Source organism: Equus przewalskii, chromosome 31 (assembly GCF_037783145.1).
Source record: "Equus przewalskii isolate Varuska chromosome 31, EquPr2, whole genome shotgun sequence".
NCBI classification, from domain to species: Eukaryota; Metazoa; Chordata; class Mammalia; order Perissodactyla; family Equidae; genus Equus; species Equus przewalskii.
This window is the reverse complement of record NC_091861.1, coordinates 27672864-27680661: the sequence shown is the minus strand read 5'-3', so window position 1 is coordinate 27680661 and position 7798 is coordinate 27672864. Positions and strand designations below refer to the sequence as shown.

At 45.5% G+C, this 7798-nt stretch overlaps 1 long non-coding RNA gene across 2 annotated transcripts in view; it reads left to right on the top strand.

Moving 5' to 3' along the window:
* LOC139080601 (uncharacterized) overlaps positions 1 to 7798 on the top strand; it is a 58239-nt gene that overhangs the window by 1577 nt on the left and 48864 nt on the right. The gene's annotated exons all lie outside the window — the stretch shown is intronic.

The following is a 7798-nucleotide window of genomic DNA, read 5'->3' as shown; positions in this document are numbered from 1 at the left end:
GGGTTTCGTTTACTTCTAGCTATTTATGTGGATTGTATTTGATTGGGTGTGATGCCAGTGGTGGTTACATGAGTATTTTCACTGTTAAAAGTTCACCAAACTTAAAAATTCATTGAGCGTATTTATGATTTGTGACTTTTCTTTATGTAAAATTGAACACATTATTCCTTAAAATATTGTGAATTTCTCAAACAAATCAGCATGTCCTCTAATCCTACAGACCACTTTTAATGTTATAAATACTGTTATTTAGTTAGTTTTAATTTATTATGGTTATTTCCATTTTCTTGATTTTTCAGTTATTCTTATTGGATCATAAAATACTGCCCACAGTCAGTTTTAAATCCAATTATTGGATGACCACTATCATTTTGCTGCTAGAAATGGTTCAAAATCAAGGGTTACATTTTTTCCAGATGTACTGATGTATAATGGACAATTGAAAATTGTATATATTTAAGGTGTACATTTGGATTTTTTTCTTAACGTGTGTTTTTGGTGGTAAAATATGATGGTGAAGTGAATTTATTTGCTAATAAACTACAACACAAATAATTTGCTATTTATGCTCTGTTGAGGGAAACAGCAGAGTGGGAACACCAAATATTCAATCATTATTTGTAATAGTGGTGGATGTTGCTGTTTTTGTCATCCAGCATCTCTGCCCTGTTTCCATGACTACAGTGCTGTGATTTTACTTTTGTGGATGCAAGGGTTGTGTATTGCTGTGTAACAATATGACCACAAACTTAGTGGCTTCAAACAATATATATCACAGTTTCTGTGGGTCCAGGCACAGCTTACCTGTGTCCTCTGCAAGGCTGCAAAGCGTTGGCTGGGTTGTGTTCTCATCTGAGGCTTGACTGGGAAAGTATCTGCTTCCAAACCAGCACGGTTATTGGCAGAACTCAGTTCCTTGTGGCTTGTCGACCGTTGTCAGATCCTACAGGCAGCTCAAAGTCCTTGCAGGTTGCTGGACTGAAACCTCATTTTCTTGCTGGCTATTGTTCAGAAACCAGCCTCTGTTTCTAGAGGTCTGTGATGTTGTGATTTACAATAGGGAGTATATATTTGGTCTTCATCCCTGTTCCTGGAACAGAGCTCCTAAAACCATTGAAATTTCCTAAGTGATGAGAGTGATGACAGTGTCTTTTGTTATGTTAATGAGGTAAGCTTTGGACCTCACCTAAGGATGGGAGCTCATTGCCAGAGGACACAACCATGTGATTAGAGATTTGGAACTTTCAGTCCTATCCCCGGGCCTGGGGTGTGGGGGAGGGGGGATGGAGGTTGAATCAGTCGCCAACGGCCAATGATGTAATCAGTCATGACTATGCAATGAAGCCTCCATAAAACCCAAAAGGATGGGATTGGGAGAGCTTCAGAGTTGGTGAATGCATGGAGATTCAGGAGAGACGCGCACTCAGAGAGGGCGTGGAATCTCTGTGCCCTTTCCCCCACACCTTACCCTATGCTTCTCTTCCATCTGGCTGCTTCTGAATTACATCCTTTTCTTATAAACTGGTTATCTATTAAGGAAAGTGTTTCTCTGAGTTCTGTGAGCCACTCGAGCAAATTAATCCAACCCAAGGAAGAGGTCATGGGAACTTCCAGTCTGTAGATGCTTGGTCAGAAACTCGGGGGACAGACGATCAGGACTTGCAGTTGGTGTCTGAAGTGGGGGTGGGGCGCAGTCTTGTAGGACTGAGACCTCAACCTGTGGGATCTGACGCTCTCTCCAGGTAGATAGCGTCCGAATTGAGTTGAATTGTAGGACACCCAGCTGGTGTTGGAGAATCACTTGGTGTGGGGGAAAAAACCCACATTGGAACTGGACTCAGAGTCCTAAGGTCCCTCGCCACATAGCTCTCAGCGTGGCTGCTGGCTTTATCAAGCCATCAAGGGAAAGAAAAGACTTCGGCAGGACAGGCGCTACAATCTTATCAGTCAGGATTATGTACGCTCTGTCACCTTTGCCATCTCCCATTGGTTAGAAGCAAGGCACAGGTTGTGCTTGTTCTCTAAGGGAGGCGATTATGCAAGGCTGTGATAACAGGAGGTGGGCTCTTGGTGGCCACCTTTAGAGTCTGTCTGCCACAGTGGGAATAGTCAGCTCCTCCTGCCATGTTTTGGGTGAAGCGGACTCCACCCTCTGACCTTGGCTAAGCCACCCCACCACATTCCATTTCCTGACCACAGGGGTTGGACCAAGGTTGGGTCAAGCCCTTGGGGGCTCATGTGATTCAAGCGTCTGGTGAATGGAATGCTAAACCATCAGTAAAGCCGGCTCGCCCTTCCCCAGGACAGGGAGAGGAGGCTCCTGGGAAGGGAGCCAGTTCAGAAACAGTGGAGCTGGAGGACGACCGTGTGTTCTGGTTTGCCCAGTGCCGCTCCAGTTTACACCTGTTGTCCCAGTATAATTCTTACAAGCGTCCTCCTTTGCTCTCTAAAGTGTTGGTCTGGACAGTAAATGATGTGATTACCCTGGTGTTGAAGCGTCTTTCAGATTCGCTTGGAAAGCCGTGGGTAGGGCCGTCTCCAGGAGACAGCCTGTCATGCCCTGAACTGAAACTCAGAGGGAGAGCCCCCCGGCCTGCTGATTGGGAGAAACACGTGCCGTGTATATTGATTAAGATCCCGGGTGCAGAACAAGCAAGGATTCTGACTGAACATGTACCAAATTCATAATTAAAGAATGATAGGCGTTGACTTGCCGTTTAGCTGGTTCCAACATGGGCCCTGTCCTCGTATTCCAGGGGCAGAAGCAGCACAGGGTCCCTTAGATATTGCTGAGGATGCTGATTCCATCCAGAACTCCAGCTCTGCTGGTTAGGAAGACACGGAAGTGAGAAAGGGTCAGAGGAATTAGAATTTGGAGCCCTGTTTGGAAGCAACAGACAAGAGGAACCGTGTGACTGGACAGTGGAGAGTGGGTATTGTGTGCAAAGTCCCGGGCATGGAATCTTGAGGGAGGGCCGTCTGAGTCTCGGGTGCCCTTCAGACGCCTCTCTCCCTTGTTCCTTCAGAACCTGGACTGGAAATTGCAGGAGAGGGAGGAGAGGGGAGCGGGTACATTCCGTGTCTTTATGAGCACCAGCCCTGCAGACAAATGACCAGGATCTGAATGTTGACTCTCACCCGGGGTAGTTGTACTGAGCCTCCGTCTCGTCGTCCATAAAGTAGTGGATGATGCTAAATTTCGAGGACTGAATGAGCTAATGCATGTGGCAGGGCCAGCACATCCCTCAAACAAGTCAGCCCTCAGCCAAGATCAGCTTCCATTCATAACATTTGTGGGTCTCCTACTGCGTGTCACATATTTTAGATATATTACCTAATTTCACCCAGTGGCCTAGACAGTATCTTCATTGTATAATTGGGGAAACCGAAGCTCAGATGATACTGTTTGCCTCGTTGGCTGGTGAGAGGTGCAGTGGGATCTATGCTCACATATGCCCGGGTGCATGGGATGCTGGTCCCTCCCCACCAGGTGGCCTGTCTGTCCCCTCCATCTCCAGAGCCTGGGACACTGCCAGGCTCACAGGCGCCCAGGAAGATGTGTGGGCTGATGACGTGAGTGCCTTCCTCTCCTCCCGTGACGGTGCCTTCGTTCTGTCTGTGGGCATCGGAGAGGCGGCTTGCCTTGTGCTCCTCTCCACTCATCAGTGTGCGGCTTCTCGCCTCTAAGCCTGTGATGGCGGGTGCTGCGTCTCCAAGCTCACAGGGAATTTTCAGGAGGCCGGGGCTGCCTTGAAGTCACTAAGGTGGGAACTAAGTCCAGGATGTTAGATCCCAAGTAGCACTTTTCAGAAAGATGGTTTTGAACATCCAAGGATGGAGTATCCAGACCGCTTTTCTCTTAAAGATTCAGATCTCAAATGCACACTTGGCCAGCTGATCCTTCCTAACCAGGATGCAACGTGTGAAACTGTGTTCACATTGGCAGCTCAGCCAAAAACGAATATTTGGCATGCATAAAGGGCCACGGCTACTTTGGTTTTCGGAGGCCGCGTGGTTCGGAGGAAAGAGCCCCAGACTTGGGGCTTAAGCCACTTACGTCTAGGGCCTCTGCTCCCTCCCTTACAGACTCCAGTGATAATGCATCCCCTCTTCAGGCCTCCATTATTGTAGACGACCATTAAAACGAAAGGACCATCTGCAACCTTTATTAGTGAAAGATGGGAGTTGGAACAGAGCCTGAGTTGCCAGTTTTAATATACAGAGTTTCAAAAGAACGTGCACAAGAAGATTCTATTTTTGTCATTTCTGGTTGATGTGATTCTGGGTAACTTCATCTCCTTGGTTTTGCCCATTTGCATTTCCTAATTTTGCTATTAAGAACTTTTTTGTTTTTTTGGCTCAGTTGAGTTGTTTAAAAGAAAAAAGTCATTAAAGGGCTGGCCTGGCGGTGTAGTGGTTAAGTTTGAGGACTTGGCTTCAGCAGCTCAGGGTTTGTAGGTTCAGATCCCGGGCGGGGACCTACACACTGCTCATCAGGCCATGCTGTGTTGGTATCCCACATACAAAATAGAGGAGAATCGGCACAGATGCTAGCTCAGGGCCAATCTTCTTCAAGCAAGAAGAGGAGGATGGGCAACAGATGTTAGCTCAGGGCCAATCTTCCTCACTAAAAAGAAAAAAAGTTATTAAAGATATCCAATGAAAAGGTTGTAACTTGCTTTTTGATACTTTCTTGACACTTCAGGATCACTGTTGTAAATATCTGATATTGTACACTCGATGTCTCTAAGTGACAGCATACTAAATGTAAGATATCAGGATTATTACCATTGATTTTGTTAGGTGCTGTAGTCCTGTCTGATGGGTGGTTTGGTTACTCCTCCAGCCTGGCTTTTGGTGTGTGGCTCCCAGGGGGACAACAGGCCTGTGGGAAACTGAGGTCCTTTGAGCTCTACACATCCCCAGACTCCTAAGTTTGTATCAGGACAGATAATTATAATGAAATTGCAATTATTATATTATTGTATATTATAATAAAGTAGATTTGCCAGTTCACTTGAAGCATGGATAAATACGTTGCACAGGTCTATGACGAGTCAAAAGAAATATCGTGTGGTCTGTGGCCTCTTGGTCTTAGCATTTCTGGGGAATTCTTCAGGGTCTCCTGAATTCGGCTCTTCTCCATGCATGCTTATTCTTCAAAAGATGTCTCTTTAAAATCATTGAGGAATGATGCATATTCATGGTTACTTCTGCTTCTTTTAAACTGCTGATTATTCAAAGTGGCCACCTTCAAATATCAAATCTCACATCGAAGCCGCCTCTGTGATGATCCAGCCATTTTCTTCCCATTCCATGGATCTGAGTCATCCCGGCGGCTGAACTTGAGAGGGACCAGGCCCAGCTGAGGTTCCTTCTGCCGGCACCACATTGGCCACCAACGTTTCTATTTCTGTTGACCTCAGTGGTCTTGAAATGTGTTTGCCCATATATACCTCTAAATATAATTTTGAAAAATTACTTTCTCTCTTGCATCGTTTTTAGTGGATATCTCACATTTTTCATCATAAGTTTAAATATTAAATTTTGAAAATGAGTCACAAATCTGTTACATCCTTTGTTTAAGGGTTCTCACCCAGGGGCAATTTTGCCTCCCAGGAGACATTTGGGCAATGTCTGGAGACATTCTTGGTGGTCACAACTGTGTGTGTGTGTGTGTGTAGACCAGGGATGCATTCAACATCTTATAACGCAACCCACAACAAAGAATTATCGAGGCCAATATGTCAACAGTGCTGAGGTTGAGAAACTTTGATTTGAGCGTGTGCAAAGGAATATGAAAATCATGGTGATTTTATACTCATGAGCATCCATTTAAAAAATACAGAAGCAAACCCTTCTATACCTCTGTTCCTTTTTCTCCTTGAAATTGTATTCCCATTCTCTTCCCCTCACAGAATGTTATCCAGAGGAAATTCCTTTGAGTCTGAAAGTCTTACGAGTTACCATAAAATTCTCTCCTAGGAAACTATGTATGTAAATTGAATTTTTTCCAGCTATCCTATGACTATGAGGTCCTAAAGGTTACTAATTTCTTTCCCTATTGAGGTAGCTTTAGAAATGGATCAAACACCATAAATATATGACAACATGTGATAGATGAGTTTTCAACACAGAAACCTCTTGGTTGAGATGCGTCTTTTCACGGGATGAACTGGGGAGGGAAGTTGGGGGCCCGGTAAACAGTCTCGGGTGACCTGGAGACGTTCACCCTTGGGGCAGGGGGAGAGTCGTGAGTGGGAGGGATGTGGGTCCTGAATTCGGAGAATTGCCATCGTTGAGTGGGGGTAGAAAAGTAGAATTGGCAGGATATTCTCTCAGGTGGATCAATTTTAGGAAAGAAAGCATATGGACCCTGACGATTTTGAAATGCATTTCCTTAAAACCATCTGTGCCCACGTACCCTCCAGAAAGTCTGCGTTTTCCCACAGAGGCATTGGTACACCGGTTGGATCTAACTTTCTCCAGCTCTCTGAGTAACTTAGCAACTCTTTTCATTGAATGATTCAGACTGTTTTCGCACACAGCTAACGCATGTTAAAGAGAGCTAAGCCAGTGTCTATTATGAATACTTTATCAGTCAAGCAAGTAGAATTTCTCACAGGGGGCATAATTAGAGTGGAGGCAGTATATAGTGCTGGAGTTGGGAGGGCTAGTGCTGGAGGCAGACAATATTTTTGTTCCTATACTCATCATCACCAGCTGTGCGACCTTGTGCAAATTAGGACCAGCTCTGCTTCACGGCTTTCTCACGTGTAAAGTGGGACTAAAAATAGATTTCTCGTTGGGTTCTTTGGAAATTTAAGTGAGGTCATACATACAGTGCTTTGTGCATTGACCAATATGCAGTAAGCACTCGGTAAATACTAGCTGCTGTTATCTTTGGGTATTATAGTGTTGGCCCCAAGGAATGAGCGCTTCAAAGGCGGTGGGATCACTATTTCAGTCTTCTTTCTCAGATCATGGGTCTTTCGTGCACCAGTTAGTGTACCCGACCACCCTGATTTTATGGACAGCATTAGCTCTTTGAGGTTTCGCTTGACCATGCGTCCTGGAAGCCCAAGGTTCTGGAGCTGGTGCAAGGTGTCCGCCCTCACCAGCAGCCTGCTCTCATCTCCCGCTCGGCCTCACAAGGACAAACACAGACTCTCTAAGAACATCTGCTGGAAGGGTGGACCTCCGAGGCCCTGAAGTTATTTTTAATATCCTCGGAACGCTGTCCAGGAGCTGCATGATGTGGATGGACGACACTCCAAGTCTCCTCTGGGGTCACTTACACGAAATGTACGTAAAGGCAGGGCTCCTAGTAACAATACCAAACACCTTAATCCTCGTATCGACAACTGTTCTATTGGGTTACACAGTTTTAATCCCAGAGGAGTTGTCTCTTGACATTAAACTGTCCGAACAATATTTATATCTGCGGCTGCCCTGCGAGATCACTTAACCCCGCACGGCCGTTTAAAAGTAGTTAATGACAGAGCCGGCGTGACTCGACCTCTGAGTGATCACAGAATTTCGACCCGTGCTGTCAGGGTTTATGGAGAAAGTCAGTTCGTCCACAGCCTGCTTCACCCACAGCAGGTAATTTGAAATGAAATGAGACAGTTTCTACAAGCAGATTGATTTGGGAATCTTGCCTGTTCTTCCCTTTGACCCTTGACAAGTTGACACTACAGAGATTGTGACTTTAAAAAATGATTGGGTGCAAATGCATTTAGGAAGATGATTTACTGCGTGCTGAGGCAAGGACAGCGCATCCAGAGAGATGCCGTGA